The sequence below is a fragment of the Myiozetetes cayanensis genome, unplaced genomic scaffold, assembly GCF_022539395.1.
Source record: "Myiozetetes cayanensis isolate MyiCay16 unplaced genomic scaffold, myiCay2020 scf12, whole genome shotgun sequence".
NCBI lineage: Eukaryota > Metazoa > Chordata > Aves > Passeriformes > Tyrannidae > Myiozetetes > Myiozetetes cayanensis.
Genome location: NW_026086826.1, coordinates 18,808,813 through 18,830,704, shown reverse-complemented (window position 1 = coordinate 18,830,704; position 21,892 = coordinate 18,808,813). Strand labels below are relative to the sequence as shown.

The 21,892-nt window shown below is 37.0% G+C and overlaps 1 long non-coding RNA gene across 1 annotated transcript; it reads right to left on the bottom strand.

Moving 5' to 3' along the window:
• Positions 1-7,226: 7,226 nt before the first annotated feature.
• LOC126635856 (uncharacterized) lies at positions 7,227-10,505 on the bottom strand. Its single transcript, XR_007627813.1, has 5 exons — positions 10,474-10,505; positions 10,054-10,092; positions 8,832-8,870; positions 7,978-8,013; positions 7,227-7,251 (listed from the first exon to the last, which is right to left on the bottom strand). It is a non-coding gene; the product is annotated as an uncharacterized LOC126635856 (long non-coding RNA).
• Between the last annotated feature and the right edge of the window lie 11,387 nt (positions 10,506-21,892).

Sequence of the window (21,892 nt, the reverse complement as noted above, 5' to 3'; positions counted from 1 at the left end):
TCTTTCAGTGGCCGCACTGACTGTACCTGCTTGCAGATGTCAGCATCATTCTTGAAATTAAAATGTCAGATATTTCAGATATCACAGGTTAGACTAAATACTTCAAAAAAAAGGAGCCAAGATCTTGTCAGGTTTATTAATTTAATAATTTTCCATTCCTTCACAAGGGAAAAGGCGTTGGTTCTCAGTAGCTTTAGACTATCAGCCTAATCTGGGTTATATTTGCCTCCTATTCCTCTCTACAGATCTCTAGGTATCTGCCATTGGTTTGAACAGAGTTCGGCATTTCTTTGCTCTGAGCTGTAACACTTTTTTAATGAATAAACTTTAGTTAACCCCCCAAAATTTCAGTCCCATAGAGTACTTTTTTTTGCTTTGCAATTCTCCATATTGAACTCGCATCTGATTACAATAGACTAAAACCAATACTCTGAGCCTAGTTTAGCATCTTCCATTCTGTCCCATGGAGAACTGCTTATCAGATGTTTGTGTTTGCCTTATTTTATGTGATCAGAACCAGGCATAGTGCTCAGCTCACATACACAACGATTTATTTGACCTCGTCCGCTTTGGTGAATAACCAAATACTTTCTAATTTGTCACGCCAATCATTTCAGGCAGTCAGTTCATTGCTTTCCCTATTGGAAATAAAAATAAATCATATAGGTAGGGTACAATATGCTCTCTTAAAATGATGCCTAAAACACTGACAAAACTAATGATATCTACTAATGACTAAAGCCAGAGGTAAACTAATGAGAGGCATGACATATCAGCTAGACATGCAACATAACAGCCAAGTAGCATCTGACAATTTGACTTAAGGGTATTTTTTTTCTTACATTAAGTAATTAATCTAATAATGTGGAATATAATCAGTGTTTAGGTTGTCAAGCAGCTCTTCAGAAGTTCATATAGACCATTTCGATGTAGCAGCAGAGAGAGCAAAGGCACTCAAAACACTGAATAACATCAGGAGTAGGGGAGTGGAATGTTTCCCAGCAGAGCTCTGTAAAAAAAAAAAAAGCAAGACATTTGATAACCCCATTTCAAAATAGTTCTGTTTATCACTATTATAAAAGCATAGAAAGTTTCAGAGGAATCTTTTCCTATTAGCCCCTTCTATTATGTAGACATTTCTGACGTTCAAAAGACCATGTGTCACATCCATAGTGCCCGTAAATCAGCAGGTGTTCGGTTTTCAAGTGATAGGCAGGGACAAACGTGGAAAACACCTGTGTGGTCCCTCTTCTCTTCATTTTTGTTGATACTATTCCCATTTATTATGTTGCATATGTCTTCTCAAAGGGTTATTCAAATACCTCACAGTATAAACAACACTTTCAGTTTTCTGTGATAGGTATGGGAAGAAACCAGTAGAAACTACAAAGAGGAAAAGTGCTTACCACTTGACTGCCTCCAGAGGAAGGTGACTGCTGAAAATAAACAAACAAACAAATAAATCTACAAGTGTTCCCACTCAATGGTTTTGAACAAAGTTTTTGCCTGTGATCAACAAGTTTTGAATACATTAACCCACAGCATGGGTTTAATTTGTTCAAGAGGAAAATGGCTTTGCATTGATAAAGCAAATAGTTTTAGTTACATCCTCTGTCTCATGTTACATCTGAAAATTCCAGCTAAAATTGATGGAAAGGCAAAAGTCTATTTTTCCTCTCATTCCATTATTATATTTGATACAGAGCTTTCCATCTCTATATTTGAAAGAGGATATTAAAAAAGTGATGAGTACTGAAAACAAACAAAAAAAAAGAAGTGTGAAACCAGGTAACCAGCCAGTGAAAAACTCAAGAATCTAGCTTATTTAAAAAAAAAAAAAAAAATAAAGTGAAGGATTAACTGAGCATAGCCTATAAAATCTACACAGAGAACAGGAATGTAAAAAACAGAGGACAGAAAAATGTAACAAGGCCCCTAACTGAAATCTGAAACAAGACTGATTTAGATTTAAAATATAACTGACACTGAAATTGCTTTCCCAGGCTGAGGTCATATTTTCCACAGTGGTTTCTTTAAATATGCTCTAATACAAATGGAACTTACACAGAACGTTCTCTTAAGACCAAATCATCCCAAAATTGCTCTACCTACCACCCAGGTTTCTTTGTTTACTAAGAAAAGAAGATGAAGCTCCTGTGATGAAAGTATTCTTACCTGTTTTCCAGAATAAATGCTTCCTGAGCTAGAGCCACCCTGTAAAATAATTATGAACCATTTAATTTTGTAGTATGAAACTCCAAGTGAACAGTGTCCAAAGAGCACACAGCAGTCTGGAAAATGCCCTGGATAGTATTACTTTTGATATTGACTTTGATTTTGCCATTTTTGTTGCACTTTCCCCCCCTATTTTAATTGAATGGTCTCAAGTAAGCACAGCTATGTCCTCTTTATTCCATCAACAGTTTCAGAGGAATGTGTCAAAGCAGTGTGCCATTGACTGAGCTACAGAGTTTTAAACTGAAACAGTTACCCTGATATTTAAATACATAAATAAATTCTTATTAGAATGATCCAAACATATTCCTATGAGTAAGTAACAGAGTATGTCAAACCTTTGCTATGGAAGGAATAAATGCTGCCTAATCCTAAGGTTCAAGTTTGAACACAAGTATTCCAAATTTTTTTGGTAATTTTTTTTTCCAGACATTTACCATTGTAACATAATTTTAAATTTCGCCCTCATTACTGTTATCTATTTTAAAAACCAGTATCCACATTTCTAACTTTGTTGCAGAATACTGAAAGAAGGATATCCTTACTGGCTTTCCTTGATGACTGCCTCCTGAGGAAGATGAACCCTGAAAAAAGATACCTGTTTTTGACTCTAAGTCTATTTGCACTTATATATTCTCACTGTCTGGAATAAAGGACTACAAGAGAGTGAACTCTGTCTCGTGTCCAGTCCTCTAAAAATCACAGGGAAAACCTTATCTGAGATACAAATATCTAACATCTTTTTGTTACAAGTATTCTTTCAAATGATGAATTGGAGGTTTTGATATAATGTTCTCAAGAAGAAAGAACTGTTTTGTAGTGATGTGTTTAATACATGGAATGGAAAAAATAATAAGGTCTAATGAAACATTAATTCACCTGGTATCAATCTATGTTTACATTTTGGGGAAAAAAAAGACACCACCAACAAAAAATGTAAATGTTAGAGTCATTCATTCTACAGCCTCTATTTGAAGAAAGCTCTAATAAGAAAGGTAACTCTAAAAATAATTGATTTAGAAAAATAAAACATCCTATTCAGCTTTCTGGGAAAGTGGCTCTGCTCATTTGAACGGCATTGCCAACAGGAAATGTTACAAGCATTGACTCCTTCAGAAATGCCATCAAATACAGGACACGAAGTGTCTCAGCTTTATGATTCATGTCTTAGAAAATGTAACATTTATGCCCACTTTTTAATAACAGGTACACCTTCTTTTCTATAAGACATAAGCTAAAACATTGTGTGTGCTTATTGGTATCTGCTGCCATTGAAGGGCAAGAGCAAGGTCCAAATTACACAGCAAAAACAGTAGTCTGACATGTGAGAAGTTGAAAATATGCACAGTTAAATGGCAACTATTATTGCCTTCAAAAAGAAAAAGTAAGTATTTTCTTCAAAGCAAACCAGAAATACTTAAGACAAATGCATTTAAAATCAATGAAAAACTGAGCCCTGAGGACAAAGTGTATTATTATTTTGAATTTAAACAGAAATAGCTGTTCAGAAGTTAGTTAAACAAACAAATTAAAAATAAAATCCTGTGATCTCGTTCTGTGATTACTACAAGTTCAGTTACATAGTAAAATGCTGTCTCAAAACAACAGAACTGTGTGAAAATAAATATTGTGTTTGCATTTGTTGAGATTATCCCAGATGACCAAATCATGTGAAACTCTTTGCATATTGAAGTAATTCTCAGAAAACTGTCTGGTCTATAACTGACTAGATACAGATTTTTTAACAGGTGTATAAGAAAAAAGAAAGACAAATTTGAATTTTTTTTACTTACTGGTTTACCATGTTGTTTGCCTCCAGAAGAATACGAGCCCTGTAAGAAGTCAATGCAACATCTATTAATTGAAGGAGAAATCTTCTGTCACTGCCTTGAGACAATTTGTGCAGTACTTGGGACAAACTTATGTGGATGTTGTTTGAACAAAAACAGTAAATGAGGTACCTAAAACTTCGGCTCTGTACAGCACACCAACCCAGTGGCAATTTGAACCAAGAGAGCAGGGTGATGAAATGCAGTTTGGTGGTTACAGTGCATTCAAAGGAGTGTTTTACACAGAGCAGGAATCCACTGTAACCAGATCTTTTATTCACCTTGCTGAAATGACCAATTGGTGTTGCCTCAACTATTTAGGCTTTATAAAATGGCCAGATGAAGGTATCTTTCAGCATCAAGTAACTGACCTGATCTAGAAAGTACGTTAGGAAAAAGTTAGGAGTGGATGGGATGGAAAGATAATACACTCACCGGCCCACCATACTGGCTGCCTCCTGAGGGATAAGATCCCTATTGAAAAGAATTTGAGAATTTAATAGCAGTTACTTTTATTTTTTTTCTGTGCAGAATGAAACATCACAGAATGACTTTTAACAGGAGACCTCTGTAAAAATCTGCAAAGTATATTAATCTAAAAAGATGCAGTGAAAGACTTCTGACTTAATGCCTCTAAGTTCCTCAACAGCTGAAAGTACTAAATTGGGCAAACAGTCACCAACCACCTGCTAAGGCTGTTCTGTTACATAATGAAGTGGATCTAAAGTGTCTTACATATGGCTTTCAAGAGAAAAATAAATCTACTTTATTTGTGATTTTCTGCTACATCAGGTGTGTTCAGAGACCATCATGTATATTATTGTAAAAATATCCTTATTATTCCATATCAGTGATGTGGGAGAATTGATTAGCAGCTGTAAAAATACTCTCCATGCTACAAGAGATTATCTTCTTTGTAGAGTGATACTGAACTCAGCTGCTTGCCAGTAGAGTGAAAAGAACTTACATTTTAGTATAGCAGAGTGAAACTTTGCTAACACAATAATACTAATGAAAAATAAGCTCCATCTTATTAGGCAGCTGTCCATTACATCTGTCAGCTACTTGCACTAGTAGGATTTCTGAATCAGTTACAAACTACTAAGTCTAGAGAAGGTACTCAGGGAGCTGATTACAGTAAGAGACTTGAACTGCAGCTGCAGATGAGGAAAGTACTATTATTGGGTGCAACACACCAGAATCTGTATTTTCAAAGCAAGATCTATTGGTATGTTTTGTGCCAAATTTTTCCAAATATTTAAACAAAATTAAAAAAAAAAAAGATAACTTCAATATAATTGAAAAATAACATAGAAAATATATTTTGAACTGGTGTCATAGCAATGTGAAACTCACACATAAAAATGGTTAATTAAAATTATCACTTGAGATAAGAGACATTCTGAAGTAAAACAACTATTATTTTATGATCTGTGGAATTTCTTTAAATTGAAGTTTGTTTGTGCTACTCCATTTCAGTTACTGAGAGATGGTCCCTGTTTTCAAATATTTAAGATTCTCTCTGAAAAACCACCAGTATATGCACTGCATCAGATTTGTCATTTAGCAAGTGGCAAGTAGAAAAAGATCTTGAAAACAAAGAAAAGGTGCTTGCCTGTCCACCGTACTGATTGGTTCCAGAATATGATGAAGCCTGTAAAAAGAACATGAAATTTTCATAAATAGTTTTCTAAATAGCATCTGGCAAAAAAAAAAAATCCTGGGCCTAGTATAAACAATACTCCTGACACCGATTAACTGGGAAAACTTGACACAGTTATTAATGCAGTGGCAAATGACTAGTTGTCCACACATCGTGTTAGTGGTTTTGGCAGTGAGATGAAAACCCTGTGAATGATTCTTCAGTAATTTTTTGAGGTAAGAAAGCTCCTGTAACTACACAGTAAAATCTTGACTCTAGTTCATAGAAAGATATAACTGGAATGTCAAGAGCGGCTCAGTAGGAGCCCCCTCTGCAATTATTGACCCTATCTCTGTGACTAAACTGAGCTCAATATTTGGTGGGTTCTGGGCAAATATGGCAACTGAGCCATGTTTATTCCTGAGGAATAGTTCCTGAGGAACTAATCTGTGAAAATGTTAAAGACAAACTGCCTACCTGTCCACCAGGGTAGTTGGCTCCTCCGAAAGAGCCCTGTGTTCAACAGAAATAGGAATGTTTATGCTTTATTAAATTCAATGTCACAGAGGAGAATCAAGAGAACTTATTGACCAATTGCAGTGATCAAGTCATTTACACCGATTATTACTATACTTTTGATTAAACAAGTAAAGGATTTAGTTTTTATTCATCCTGATTCGTATGTCAAGTATTTTATGTTTATATATATAATATATATGTATAATATGTATGTTTATATATAAATATATATCACATATATATGTGATAATTATTATAATTTCTCTTTGTATAAATTCTAATTTTTAGGTTATTTTTGACACTTTTGATTCTCAGAATTTACATGGATGTCATGAGTTGTATACTTGGGCATGTGGTTTTGCTTGATTATGTAATCAGAGAAAGAGAAGTAGTCATCTAAGCAATTTTGAGTATACTGAGGATAGAGGTCACTGAACTATCTCTTGGAAGTAAATTAGCTTGATCTCAGCAAAACAATGGAGTGGGTTTTTTAGATGTGGGGGTGGGTATTTATTTGTTTGTTTTTAAAGTATTTACAAAGGTTTAAGGAATATACTAATTAGACAGAAAAAATGGAAATATTTTTAGCTTTTAAATGCATTGCTCTGCTCCAGTCTGAAAGCATTTGGGGACATGATTTTAGATCTGAATTTCACTAGTTGAATCATGCTGTTAATAAGGATCATAAGAGCAGCACTGTTACACACACACGTCCAAAACCCAATGAGATGTTTGGGAAACAGATTCTTAGAAAAGTCCCAGGCCTCTCTCACAAACTGAGTAGGTAGTTTTGAATACTGTACTGCAGTTGCAAGTCACTTAATATTTTTGTCCTCAGCAGGTTCAAAATTGTTCAATTCAGCATAATGTGAAGAAAACTTCCATCATACATCATAGAATTTCACAGACAGAATTATTTAAAGAAACGTAGCTCCTTGGGAATTTTCCAGTGTGTGTACATACTATGAAAAATACATAAAGACAAAGAATACTTACTGGACCTCCACCGGGGCACACACACCCACCCTGTACAAAACACAACCAAACTTACTTTCCTGGGTCTATGACTGGAATAGGCCTCTGAATTCATAAATCAAACTCACATTCTGCTAACTCTAAGCAAATGGACTATGAAATCATGCTCACAGACTCCCGAAGCTCCATCTAAAAAGTAGTTTCTTTTTGCCTCCCCTGCCCTTTTCAGGCTAGCTGTGCACTTACTCATCAATTTGTTAAGTAGAATTTTCTAATTTCTCATTTAAAATTTACAGTAAAAACCTACTCTCTAAAATGGTGAGTAGCAGATTCTGAATAGTAATACAGATTTTATTTTTTTTCCCCTGTGGAGACCAGAGCACGCAGAACTTCCCCAGGGAAGTGGTCACAGCACCAAGCCTGCCGGAGTTCAAGAAGCATTTGGACAATGCCCTCAGGCACATGATGTGACTCTTGGGGTGTCCTGCATAGGGCCAGGAGTTGGACTCGGTGGTCCTGATGGGTCCCTTCTAACTCATGCTACAGATGTTATAGGAAACACTAAAGATGACTTCCAGTTGAGGCTTATTAGGTAATTTCTACTCTGATAAAACTAAGCAGGAGGTGGCCAGGGGTTTACTAATCAGTGGTTCACTTTCCACATTCAATCTGGATGAAATGTGTAAAGGGAAAAGGGTCTCATGAAGGAAAGCTACACAAAGCAGTTCGTGAGTGCCTGACCCTAGCAGAACTGAACAGTGCCAAGAAAGAACATACCTGTCCACCAGACTGTCTGACTCCTGAAGAAAAGCCCTGGAAAAAATGAGTGACTAATTATTTCTGTGTTACTGAGTAACATTCTCACTTGTTCTCTGTAGTGCTCAGTCTTTGAAATTGCTTCTGTTTAAACATAACAACAAAAAATGGGCTTCTCAAACCATGACCTGTTAAAGCAGCATTTCCATGCAGTCCCACAGGCCCCTGTATCGTTTGCTCACACCATGATCTGACGTACCAGTCACACCCACACTTAGCAATCCTCACTTAGCCTGGCTTAAAGCCATTCTTTCTTAGAATGTTCTTTTTTTCAAAAAATACAGGCCCATTTTCCTAATGTTTTCCTAGCTGTGCACCCAAACTGCAGGTACTATGAAAGTTAGAAGTTTTACCTGTCCACTGTACTGGTTGCTTCCTGAGGAAGCCATACCCTAAAGAAATGAGAAAGCATTTATATATGTTGCACATTATTTAACTTATGACCTGCCACAGAAAAACACATTTTTATTTGTCTTCTATGAATTTAAGTGTCATAGGAATGCAAACACTTATTTATAACCATCCTGAAAGCCACTGGCCTTTGCAGTGGCTGCTGTTTAGACAATGAAGTTTGAATCAAAGTCAGTGTCAGGCAGGTGTGAGCAGCTCTGCTGCCCTGGACTGTGTGCTCACAGCAGCCTCCTATGTTTTACTTACAAGAGTGGGCTGACTCAACAGAAAGTGATATATTCATCTGCTCTGCCTAAACACTGTTTTGCTGTAAGCTACCCCTTTACAAAGTATTCTATTTTTCACAAAAAATGGAAAGATGAACGATGGAAAAAACAATCCATAAATAGAAAAACAGTTCTCACCTGTCCTCCATAATGGCTGCCACCTGGGAAATATGGACCCTGAAGCAAAGGTGCCAATTATTTCTCAAATCAAAAAGCTTCTTTAAGAGCTTTTTAAAGAAAGACTTTTTTCTTTCTCTGTTGCACAGTGAAAAATTACAGGAAGATAGACATTCAAACTACTGCTCTATGTGTTCTATGCAAATTAGGGAGTGTCCTTAACATACGAATCTTCCATAATATTGATCATGAGCTCTTACATGAGGATACATATGTAGCTTTTTGAGACTGTACTTGGACTGAAAATCTCTTTCTCCTCTAAGCCCCTTTCCAATAAATCTGATAGTAAATGTTTTCTGAGTCCCAGGATGAGTTTGTTGGGGATGTCACTCCATATTAGAGGCTATACCACCAGGCAGCACTAGGAACCTTATCCATCATCTTTCATTTCACAAGGACATGGAACTCTTAGCAACTCCTGATCTTCTGCCCTGTCCCTCTTCTGAGATACACTGCTTCTCTGACATCACCTCTGATACTGCATTTTGCTTAAGGAAGTGAGGTAGAGGAGGAATGAAATCTCCTTCCAGCCACTCCTCACTGATAGAGCTAAGAAACCTTGACAGCAGCAGGGCAGGTTGGAGGGTAAAACAAGGCCAAAACTGCATTTACTGTGATACAACAGAAGCATAGGTCTTGTACTGTTTCAGATAAATTTTAGATACCTGATCATCTAATAGCAGATCAACAGAGTTCACTCAGAATGTTTTTTCAGTCAATGTAAAAGTAACAAGTTTTGACGTAGGAACTGCCTGTTAGAATAAGAACTACACAGGAGGAGATTCTCACCTGTCCTCCATACTGGCTGCCTCCTGAAGAAGGTGAACCCTGAACAAAAAAGAATTAAATGATCTCTGTGTGTCATGCTACTCCTTTGAACCATGCTCCACATGAGGGAGAAGTACCTAATTTCTTTCACTGCAGAACTGTGAGTGCATTGAACCACAACTGGGTAAGAATCATCTGCATTTACCAGGATGCATCAGAAATTCTGTCTTAAAAACTCTTCTGTGGCTTTGTGTCACATACATTTATAACTACTATATACCTACCAAAATTAGATAAAACATGGGGGAAAAATCACCAAAATAAAACACAATCTCCTTAAAATGTTCTTTTACACAGAGACATTTATCAAATGCCTCTGATGAAGCAGTAAACACCACAAGGGAAGAATTCTCACCTGTCCACCATATTGGCTGCCTCCTGAGGATGGTGAACCCTGAAAATAAACAAAAAAGGAAACTGAAACTTTTTTACACCAATTTCATAGACTCATAGAATCATTTCATGAGACTTTAAAAATTTTGGTTACCTTCATGAAGTACTTATTTATTTAAGAAATACATGACCTTTAGTCCTGCAAATTTCAGGAGCTGAGTCAACCATGTGTTTCACATTCTATTTTTTATTAGTCTTAAATAATGATCTTTATCTGAACTTGTTTTGTTTAATCACAGTGGCACCAGAACATTACTGAGAAAGATTTACTGAGAAGACTTTAGACTAAATTAAAGCTAAAATAGACAGCCAGCGAGACAGTGAATAAACTGCAGCTTTGCATAGGTCAAAACTACAAGAGCAGGGACTATTAAATGCTTACCTGTCCACCGTACTGGCTGCCTCCATAAGAAGATGGCCCCTGGAAAAATATTGAAAATTGGTTATTTTTGAATATCTAATTCATGGAGATGAGCAGCAAAGAGATCTGTATTTTGTTATTTGATTGTTTGTGTGCAATTATCCCAGAATAAACTGTATTTTTGTCTTCCTTGAATTCCCATTATTACTGCAGAATACAGACCACTGTCAACCTTCTTGAAATAATAAATTGAGATCTTCTACTTAATAAGAGTCAAATACCTATAAAACAAATATATCATATAAAATATTAAAAGTAAGAGCTTACATGTCCTCCATACTGGGTAGCTCCTGAGGAATATGAATCCTGTAAAGAACACCAAACAAGTGAATCACCTGCAGTAGGATTTCCTTTAACCAAAACATGACTCTCCCAGGAGCAAGAGAGCAAGGTAAGAGTGAAGAGAGGTGAGCAGGACTTTCATTACACTTTAATGTTCAAGCCTTACAAGGTAAGCTGGAGAAATACCCGAGTTCCTAAGCAAGGGTGGAAGGCAAAGATGTACTGCTTTGTTTGTGTAACTTATTGGGAAGGTTAAAATGGCCTTGTTTCCAGTTCTTTCTCTGCTTGTTTCTGGAGAACGGAATTTCTTTATTTGGAAAGCTGAGTCCTGGGCCCAAGCTAGCAGTAAAATATTGGCTACTCAACAGACCTCTGAAAACCAAACTTAGCAGATTTACTGATACCTCATATAATAAGAGGTTTCTTTAAAGAGGGGAGATTGGATTTGTTTTTCTTTATAATGGGTTAGGTCCACTAGTAATAAAAAATGCTACATTTTGATTAATTCTTTCCCCACACTTTTTTTTTGTTGTTGTTTTGGTGAGCTTCATGATGCAAATTTCACAAAAACAAGGGCACTAATTCCTAAAAAATCCCTTGTGTGTAATTTTTAGGACATATCAAACTTGATGAATTTAATTTACTGAGCTTTTGCCTTTTATAGACAGTTTCCATGTAGAAACTGAATTTAAATGATGTGAAAAACTGGCTCTCCTTTTGGAATGAGTGCTTACTTGGCTATTGTACTGGCTTCCTCCAGAAGAAGATGAGTCCTGGGAAAAAAAAACAAATACCAAAACAATCAGTTATTTTTCTCTAAAAGAACTATTTCAAAGCAAAACTTCTGGAAGGATAGCAGTATATAAATTTATAATTTAAACCTCTTTGCTTGGGCTTAAAATCCATTCAAAATGTAAAATTGAGCCCTCCCTGCTCTGTTAATATGTCTAAAATTCAGTGTGTAACTGTGGACCAGAATGGCTGCCTCCAGAGCCCTTTCAGAGAGGAAATACCGTTTTTTTCACTTCAAAGGATATGAACGAAGGATGGGCAGCTTGTTTGTTTCAGTTTAAAATCACCATGCTGAAGAACTACGTCCTTACAAAAAGTTTTCATATTAATTCTTCCAGAGTACTACAGACCTGTAGAGTACTCTGAGCTTCCACAAGATCTGCTAAGCTGAGAAACTGTCTTTTGTTTAGCACATAATGTGAAACATGTATCAGAAATGTGTCCTTCATCGTGAATCTTAACTGTGTAACATGACTTTTCAATTGCTCTGTAAAGAAAATATGAAAGATGACAGTCTGAGGTAAACTGCAACTTGTACCAGGGGGAGAACTGAGATCTCCCCTCAGTATGCAAAAGCTACTCTCCCGTGGTGAGGTACTGGGTGTATCTATGCATTAAAGTACAGATTGGGGGTGTCCCTTTGAGACAAAAGTCCTGATAGTTCCCACTCCCTGTGGCTCGTTTTTGTATCATGGGGTGGTCTAAGAGGGAATTAACTGGATGCCATTCAGATTAAACTAAATTTTAAAATGCTCTCTAGGGGTACACTTAATGTATTCAGGTAGTAAATGGACTTCTGGCCCGTGGGACCAGACCAGAGCAAACCACTCCTGAAACATGTGTAGTGTGGCCATCAGTTCATCAGCACTGTTGCTGTCTGCAGAACTTGTTGATGCAAACACTCCACTATGTTCCCTCAGTCTTTATGCACAATCCTCAATTCCAAACTGCTGCCCAAAGACAGCCAAGTCAGTAAAAAAACCAAAAAGAATCAGTCCCAGTTGGAAGTTTCAAAGGAAACAACAGTAATATGAAGGATGTAGAACACAGGTGGTTAAGAATATTTTCCTGACTGTAGATACACACACTTTCCTCCTTCCTACAAGGGAGCACAAGACCAGTCCTATTTACCGTGCAGTATTAATTTTTGTATAGCACATTTCTGTAGCAGTGTCCCAGCCAGCTCTGTAGCAGTCAGCAGCCTGGTACAATGTGCTACAACACCACAGGGTTCTGTGCTAGAGGCAAAAAGACCCAAATGTTTTCTTCCCTTTGGTGCAGCACATACAGAGCTGCCATGACATACATTATGACTTTCCAACACACAGTGAACAGAACTGGTCTTGGGAGTGCTGCAAACAGATCTCTCCTGCAAAAATGTTCTTATCCCTGTGAGAGGGCGAGCAACATGAGATGACCGACCTATGAATAGTAACCTTTTTTTGCAGTAAATGATCTGAAAGGAATACAATCATACAAATCCATATCCTTGGGGGACATTTTTACAGAATTCCAAAGAAGCCAATGGAACTGACTCCTGAAGTAAATATTTATACTGTTATGTACCTGCATTTGTGACAAACATTTTTCATTGAAAGACTTCTCTTTTCACGAAAACTATTTCAAATGGAAAGAGAAGCTGAGTGTTGTGTGAATGTCCTGTGTATATTTTTGATTGAGACTAAGGTATGTTATTCTCACAAATGTATGATTTCTATTAGGCACTGACTCTTTTAACCTCTCCAGCCAAAGGAGAAAAAGCAAACAGAGGGCACACTTAAAAGATGATGAAGATTGCTTACATTTGCAGAGGCATCACTTCTGGTTAAGGTAGGGGAGCCACCCTGTAAGGGGGCGAAAAAAAAAGGAAAGAAAAATTAGCCTTTGTCTTTGATCATAAACTGGAAATGAAACAAAACCTTAAAATGCCTGTTCTATGGCATTTCAAATGAAAAGTATCACAGTCTGAAATTAATTGCACTCAGACTTCACTTCCTTTTATCAATTTACCAGGATAACAAATAGTCTTTTTTTTGGCCTGGAAGTCTGTAAATCACAAAGTATCATATTGTATCTATCTGTCATATTGTTTAGCCTGGGGAAAAGGAGGCTCGGGGGGACCTTATTGCTCTCTACAGCTACCTGAAAGGAAGTTGTAGTGAGGTGGAGGGTGGTGCCTTCTTTCGAGTAACAAGCAATAGAATAAGAGGAAGTGGCCTCAAGTTGGTCCAGGGTAGGCTTTGATTGGATATTAGAAAACAAATTCTTCACTGAAAGGATTATCAAGCACTGGAACAGGCTGCTCAGGGAAGGGGTTGAGTCACCACATCTGGATATATTTAAAAGATGTGTATATGTGGCACTTAGAGACGTGGCTTAGTGGTGGGCTTGGCAGTACTGAGTTCATGGCTGGACTTGAGGCATTTTCCAACCTAAATGATTCAATGATTCTATAACGCTGAATTCTTCATCTTGGCATAATGAGAAATAACTCCTACTGTATCAGAAACATCTAAGTCACCAAAGGAACAATGAATATGAAATTAAGAATACATTCAAGTAAGTAAATTAAAAATAAATAGGATCACTGATAATTTTCCAGTTAAATAGTTTAGTAACAGAAAATGTATAATGAAAAAGTAGCACTTACAGAACTTGCCCCAGAACAATCACATGCACCCTGTAAAGAATGCAGAAAGTATTTATGATATCAAGAGCACAGGACTGAAATGGACTCCAGGTACAACTCAAATTACTTCTACCATCCCAGATGTGCAAACCATGGAGACACATTCTTAACTGCTCAACTCCTAGAAATGAGTTTATTTCATCCTATGCAACTATTTCTGCACTTGCTGCTCTGATGGAACAACAACATGCTAATTTTGTTATCTTCATATTTTCTTTTATGCAGTCTTTACCTTAAAAACCTTACTCGCCAGAAGGATGAGTACTACTGCAGAAAGCAATTTTTTTTCCTAGAGAGGCCAGAGCAGCTGGAGTACATGCAATACTATGTCCTGTTACAGATGATACAGAAAACAGGTGATTGCTACTCTGCTAAAACTATCTGAGAGGTGGCCAGGAGTTCACCATTCAGTGTCTCACTTTCCACATTCGATCTGCATGAAATGTGTAAGAAGAAAAGCACCAAAGCAGGCACAGAAGCTCAGATACAGCTGCCAGCCAGTTACTACTGGCTAGTCTGGCCTGCAGAATGTCCAAATGGCATGGCAAAAGGAAACGCGTTGCTGAGGCTTTGGGCAAAAAGAACAACGGTGAAGGAAAATAGTTCTGGTGAAGGAAAGATATGAAAAGATAGTTGTGAGTGCCTGACACTAACACAGCTGAAGACTGTGGAGCAAGAAAATCATACCTGTCCACCAGGCTGGCTGCCTCCTGAAGAAGATGAACCCTGTAAATGTTATATTCTCATTTAAATTTTTTTCTTTAAATTTTGACGTGTGCATTTGTTTACAGTGTATTGTCTTTTTTAACTATGTTTGAAAAGAACAAAATTTTATCTATGGAAAGATTAATGAGGACAAAATAAACCACACAGTAGTCTGGAAACTTAGTTATTACCAATCTGGCCATACTCTCTGGAAATATGTACACCAGGGGAAAAAAACCCTCACAGTAACAATGAAGAAAAATGTCCCACCTGCCCACCATACTGGCTGCCTCCAGATGATGATGAGTCCTGAAAAAAATTAAAATTACTTATTTTTATTTTAAAAATACAAATTGAGACTAAATATTTATTACTTTATTTTTTCCTGATCTTAGAACATCAGTTAAGACAGGAATTGTATTTTGACCACTCTGCTTACACTTGGGCTTTTATATAGAGATATAGAATGAGGAATGAATCCATCCTGTCCACAAATAAAAAATTGCTGTAATACAATATGAGGCCTCAAACATTTGTATAGCAGATACTTCAGGACAAAAATACAAAGATTTAATATTTACCTGTCCACTCGAGTAGCCACCACCTTGAGAAGATGATCCCTATAAAAAGCAGATGCAATTTATTTTTGCTTAAAATGGTTTTTGGAAATCAAGACTGATGTTGAAGACATACAATTATTATTTTTTTTTTCCAAACAGTTTGCCATTTGATTTCACAAGACATGATGCCAGATGTCATGAGAAATTCTAGGAAATAAATGGCTTGGTACAGTTTACTCATTGTGATAATTCTTAAATAGTACAGCCATTTTGGAAGGGAACTGCAAATAATGAATAAAATAGATGCTTACATGTCCACCTGACTGGCTGCCTCCTGGGGAATAAAAATCCTGGAAAAATGTATTGAAATTACATGAAAAAAAACCAAAAACCAAAACCTGGAAAGATCAGGGTGGAAGCTAAACATTCCTTGCTTCTCCACTTTCCGTAATTTTCTCTTATGGACTGTTCAAGAACAAAAATTAAAATCTGTCTTTCTGTATAAAACAGCACATGCCTCTTTATGACTATTGATAATTCCTCTTTTGGTGAAGATATTCTTTGGGAAACAGCAACTAAATAATTATTATATCTCCAACAAAATAATTTCTCAGTCTGTGTTATTTAATCCTCATTAGAATAAATACAGTGGGTGCCATGTAAAAATGGCAGAAAAATGGAAGCCCTCATACAGCACAGCAAAGCAAAGGGTTGCACTTGGAATAAATGCTGTAAAAATCATGGTATTGAAGCCCTTCGCAATTAAGCAATGATTTAAAAGCACAGGATCCTGAACAAGTGAATTGTGGTATCACGTTTGTGATGTGAGTTTGATATTCAAGAGCACACCTCAGCATCGGTTGGGATTCCTACCAGTGCTTTGGCTCTTTAGCCATATCCTCATTCCCTCTGTGCTTGAAGACTTTCTATCCCACACTGGAAGCTGCCACAACAGTTTCCACCCAGGATTTAGGTGGCTGGCAGTTGCCAAGCCCTGGGGCAGACACACTGACAATACATAAGGAAGGAGTGCTTACCCGTTCGCTCTGGCGGCTACCAGATGGTGAGGAGGAATCCTAAAGAAAACCATTAGGACTGAGTTATTTCTGTGGCAAATATTACTATTTTTTTCTGAGCAAGCGTGGAAGGAAAAGAAAAGTACTACTTGTTGGGAAGGTTAACGATGGAGGCTCTAGGATAAGCAGCCTATACGTTCTCTCTCTGCTCATTTCTGGTGAATAGCATTTCTTTTGGAAGGTGGATTCTGACGCAGGGAAATAAAGGAATGAGATCACATCTCAATCTATTTTATTTCCTCCAGAATGTTACAGAGGAAAGCATCAGCATTCTAAAAGCTGTCTTGGTTCTTGTAAGACCTCAGTGGTACACACCAGTGTTGTTATACCTTGCTTTCTTTCAGAGGGCTTTTTGGGCCCTCCTGGTATCATATTTTAGCTTTCTTAAATATCCTTAAGAAGATTTTGGAACAGAAACTACATTGAAGCTAATGACCCACTATAATTAGTGGCTGACAAGCACAGCTGAATTTCTAATTATTTGCAGAGAACAGTTTCCTACTAACCAGGACCAGACTTACTGAAAATCCATTTAAATTATGATCAATTACTTAAGGCGGAGACTTTAAACTTGTAAAGTTTTATAAACAACTTCAGCATAATTAATAGGAAATATACTTTAGTCAGGAGAAAAGGCATCTTCTTAAACAGAAAAGCAGGCAGTTTTCACCACACTACACAAAACCAGACCATTCCTATGAAATATATAGATGAAGGAACTTGAATCTTGTATGTCTGGCATTGGAAAAACACAAATGAAGTGTAGTGTGAATTGGGGATGGAAGGAGAGGGAAGTAGTCACATAATAACATTGCATTTTGGTGGAAATTGGAAAAGAAAGAGTTTCCTTTGTAATTGCTACTTCTAATAACCAATTAAAAATGTATGATTGTTACAAGGCAGAACTGTTGTAACTGCAATTTTAATTTGCAAAGCACCTATCATACATATCACAACAGCATGACATAATTTAGATCTACATTTTCCTTTCTCTATAGAAAAAATATAATTTCAAAGAAGTTACTGTAGAAAATGATGAACAACATATGGTTAGAATGTAAGGTGAAGGAGTTCTTGGAGATAAGATTATGAGATAAAGGTCCATGTAAGCACCTAGATACTTTAAAAGATCATGAATTAAGATATTGGTGTGGTTGAGGAAAAATACTTACGCTCTCATCAGTTTCACTGCCTGCCATGGGAGGTGAATCCTATAAAATAATGAAAAAAACATTTACTTTCGTATAAAAAGGAGTCTCACATGTTCCAAATTATGGAGAATTTAAAATAAAAGAATAAAAATAACAAACCACTTAGACTCTTCAATTTTACCTTAACCAGTTAATGTGCAAGGAAACAAAAAAATATGGAACTTTACCTGTTGCTTAAGCAGAAGAGGCTGGGAAAAAACCCTCCTTGCAAACATACTTTTTATAAGGAAAAATTTTAGATGAAGTTAAAAGTTAATAATTCTTTATATTCAAAAATCCCATTATTTATACTTTCAACAGCTTCTGCATAAGTGAAGTATGTAAAGTAAATGCACAAAATGTTTGCCTTTTGAATGAGCTAATGCATAAACAATGAAGTAGTTAAAGCATTGAATAGTCACAGGGTACAGGTAGCAGGGATCCCTCCATCTGAGTTGTAAAAGGGTAAATTAAAGAGAAACAAAAGATAAACCAGCATTTCTGTGGTCATGGTCACTTAAAAATAACTGAAGCCTAGAACCCAGTGCACATAATAACCAACAGAGCAAGCTTAAGCTTTCGGTGTAGGAGACAAATAACAATTACCTGGCCATAAGACTCGGCACCACCATATGCAGAAGATCCACCCTGTTCAGAAAACATAAACAATTCTCATATTGTGAACAGAATAATTCTCATCTTGGGAATTTTTTTTTTTTTGGACACTGACTCTAAGGATCCCCTTCTGAGAAGATTTTTAAAGTATGATTACCTATCTAGTTATAAGAATGGCTCTTGAGCAACTCATGTCCCTGTAAAGCACTAATTTAACATATTTTTTAACTCAAATTCTAATTCCACTTTTGAAGAGACCTTAATCTTCTAGGTAATTCAAAGCTATTATTGTTGAGGAGAACAAGCCTTAAAGGTAGGAGGCACCCCACTTTTTACTCCCCTATAAACTTTTAACTAAGTAGCCTGGAAGTATATACAAATTCACTCACTCCTCAAAGAAAAAGCTCAGTTTCATTAAAATATAGTGAGAGGTAAAACACAGAATATAGCTGTATATTTGACCCAGGGTATTTGCCCTCAGAACCCTTTACACAAGGAGAAAAAAGAGTATTTACCTGACCGTAGGATTCACTGCTACCATCATAAACAGAAGATCCTCCCTGTAAAGAAAACAAAGAAAGCTGATTAATTTGGTTCCCTCAGGAAAGTGTTTTCCATCTTTCAAAGGCAGAATAGGAATGAAAACAAAAGAACTCTGCTGTCTCTACAAACAAGAAATAACACCTACCTGTCCGTAAGATCCACCAGGAGAGAAGGAAGGTCCTCCCTGCACAGAAAACAGAAATTTACTGGTTTGTAGTTGAATTGTTCTCCAAAGGAATACTTTACCACTGCTCCTGTGAAGACACAGTGACCCAAATATTTACCTGGTTACCAGAGTAAGAACTGTGGGAAGAACCTGGGCCGCCCTAGAAGGAAAACACAGACCAGTTATTTTCTTGCAGACAAGAGTTTAAATACCTGCATATCCAGTTCTCTCTTTATACTCTTTCTCCCAATTTGGAGCTTATTTTTATGTATCTGAATAAAAGTCAAGACCATTACTACTAAACTAGAAGAAATCTTCTGGTGGCAACTTTCTTAGCCTGCTGAAATTTGTATTCTGCAAGGAAGCTTCAGATACCAGTCTGTTCTGTTCTCTGTCAAACTTCACACCTCTGGGTTACATCAGGGTTAATTTTTCTGCTTTAAGGGACAACAATCAGGTTTCTAATTATGGCAAGTCTTAGCACCCACAATACTGGGAATGATGGACCCAGGAGGATGGGAGTCTGTGTTATCCTGGTGAGGGAGGAAGAACTACTACCTGTCCATAGGGTCCTCCGGGATAGTAGAAAGGCCCTCCCTGTGCAAAGATAGAATGGGTTATTGGTTTGTATTTGACTGCTCCTTCAAGGGAAGGTTTTGGATGGAGCTTCTGAATAGGGCATTTTATCTGAATGTTTACCTGGTTACCAGAATATGTGCTGTGTGGATAACCTGGGGCTCCCTGAAATGAAAACACAGACTAGCTATTTTCTTGCAAACAGGATGGTGTAAATACCAATGTACCCAACTCTCACTCTAGGGCAATACTGTTAAACCAGAAGGAACTTTTTATCACTGGTTTTCTTATTTGGATGAAAGATTCTTCCATGGAAGTTGTAAATACAGTTTAGTCTTTTCCTCTGACAGATTTCATGTTGCAAGTTACAAACAGTTGATTCAATTCTTGGGTGTTAAATTTCACAACAGCCACTATATGGGGAATATAACAATGAAGATAAAAGAACTCTCTTATCTCTACAAAAAAGAACACCTACCTGTCCGTAAGATCCACCAGGAGAGAAGGAAGGTCCTCCCTGCACAGAAAACAGAAATTTACTGGTTTGTAGTTGAATTGTTCTCCAAAGGAATACTTTCCCACTGCTCCTGTGAAGACACAGTGACCCACATATTTACCTGGTTGCCAGAGTAAGAACTGTGGGAAAAACCTGGGCCGCCCTAGAAGAAAAACACAGACCAGTTATTTTCTTGCAGACAAGAGTTTAAACACCTGCATATCCAGTTCTCTCTTTATACTCTTTCTCCCAATTTGGAGCTTATTTTTATGTATCTGAATAAAAGTCAAGACCATTACTACTAAACTAGAAGAAATCTGGTGGCAACTTTCTTAGCCTGCTGAAATTTGTATTCTGCAAAGAAGCTGCAGATACCAGTCTGTTCTGTTCTCTGTCAAACTTCACACCTCTGGGTTACATCAGGGTTAATTTTTCTGCTTTAAGGGACAACAATCAGGTTTCTAATTATGGCAAGTCTTAGCACCCACAGTACTGGGAGTGATGGTCCCAGGAGGATGGGAGGCTGTGTTATCCTGGTGAGGGAGGAAGAACTACTACCTGTCCATAGGGTCCTCCGGGATAGTAGAAAGGCCCTCCCTGTGCAAAGACAGAATGGGTTATTGGTTTGTATTTGGCTGCTCCTTCAAGGGAAGGTTTGGATGGAGCTTCTGAATAGGGCATTTTATCTGAATGTTTACCTGGTTACCAGAATATGTGCTGTGTGGATAACCTGGGGCTCCCTGAAATGAAAACACAGACTAGCTATTTTCTTGCAAGCAGACATTTACATCAGTGAGTCCATTCTGAATTTCTGTTCTTTCAAATAAAGCTTTTGAAGACAACATTACAGCAAGCATTAAAAAAGAATGCTGGGGGTTTTTTGTTAGAGATGAGGAAAACTAGCAGGTTCTGATTTTTTCTCTTCAGATTAAAAGATCTGAAAGTAGTAATAACATTTAATTTTACTCTTTCTAATCACAGAATCCTACGTCATACCTTGCAGACTCTCTTGTTATAGATGATCATGATCTTGATGTTCTTTTTAAAAATTGCCAGAACACTGAACTTCCGAAGTGTAAATAGTGTTTAGGAGAGCAGATTTTTCAGCTCACCACTTAAAAGAGAGGTATTTACCAGTCCATAGCACCCACTATTACTGTCACATCCCCTTCATATACTAAACAGGGAAAGTATTATTCTATGGTTAGACTGTTTCCTCAGAGACTAAGCAGACTAAGGACTTGCCTTCAGATGAAACTTGGAGAAAAAGCAGAATAATTGCAGTGTGAGACATTTGGGATTCCACATAAGGAAAACCATTTTTCTTTGAAACAAGATCGTTTAAATATCTCTTGATTTATCTTGACCCTTAATCTATAATAGTTTCCAGGTTTGAAGAGACCTTTGTGTAACTCACAGCTTTTAAATTTAAAAGAAAACTTTTTGCAGGAATTGTCCTCCTGTACTGAAGAATCTTCATGAAAATAGATAACTCTCTCTTTTATGTAAGATTTATGAATGGTGATTTATTTGTACATATACATCTACCTATAGCTTGCTTTTTTATTCAGAAGAATGTACCTACCTATCATGGCAAATCTGTTTACACGCTAATCTAAGGCACTGTAGCTGCCACATGTAGAGGGCTCTGGATAGAAAATGAAGATAGCTCTAGCTTTTAATTCAGCCT